This window comes from Apaloderma vittatum, unplaced genomic scaffold (genome assembly GCF_000703405.1).
Source record: "Apaloderma vittatum isolate BGI_N311 unplaced genomic scaffold, ASM70340v1 scaffold17950, whole genome shotgun sequence".
Taxonomy (NCBI): domain Eukaryota; kingdom Metazoa; phylum Chordata; class Aves; order Trogoniformes; family Trogonidae; genus Apaloderma; species Apaloderma vittatum.
The window spans coordinates 1-261 of record NW_009694169.1 but is presented as its reverse complement, the minus strand read 5'-3'; positions in this window follow the sequence as shown (position 1 = coordinate 261).

Sequence of the window (261 nt, the reverse complement as noted above, 5' to 3'; positions counted from 1 at the left end):
TGCCGGAGCAGATGGGCACTCCCTCAGCATTGAGAGCGCTCCCAACAGCTGCAGATGCGGAGGAGCCCACCGTGGTATTTTGGGGGAAGGAGCTGAGGATGGGTCCAGGCAGGGTCACCACCACAGGAGAGGGCTGGATCACCACTGTCGAGTCCTGGCACTGCCTGACACAGGGCTCGTTGCAGCTGTTGGCCAGCGGGGTTGGGCCGCAGGAGGTGGGAGGACACCGCTCATAGCAGGACATGGCTGCGGGATGGAGCT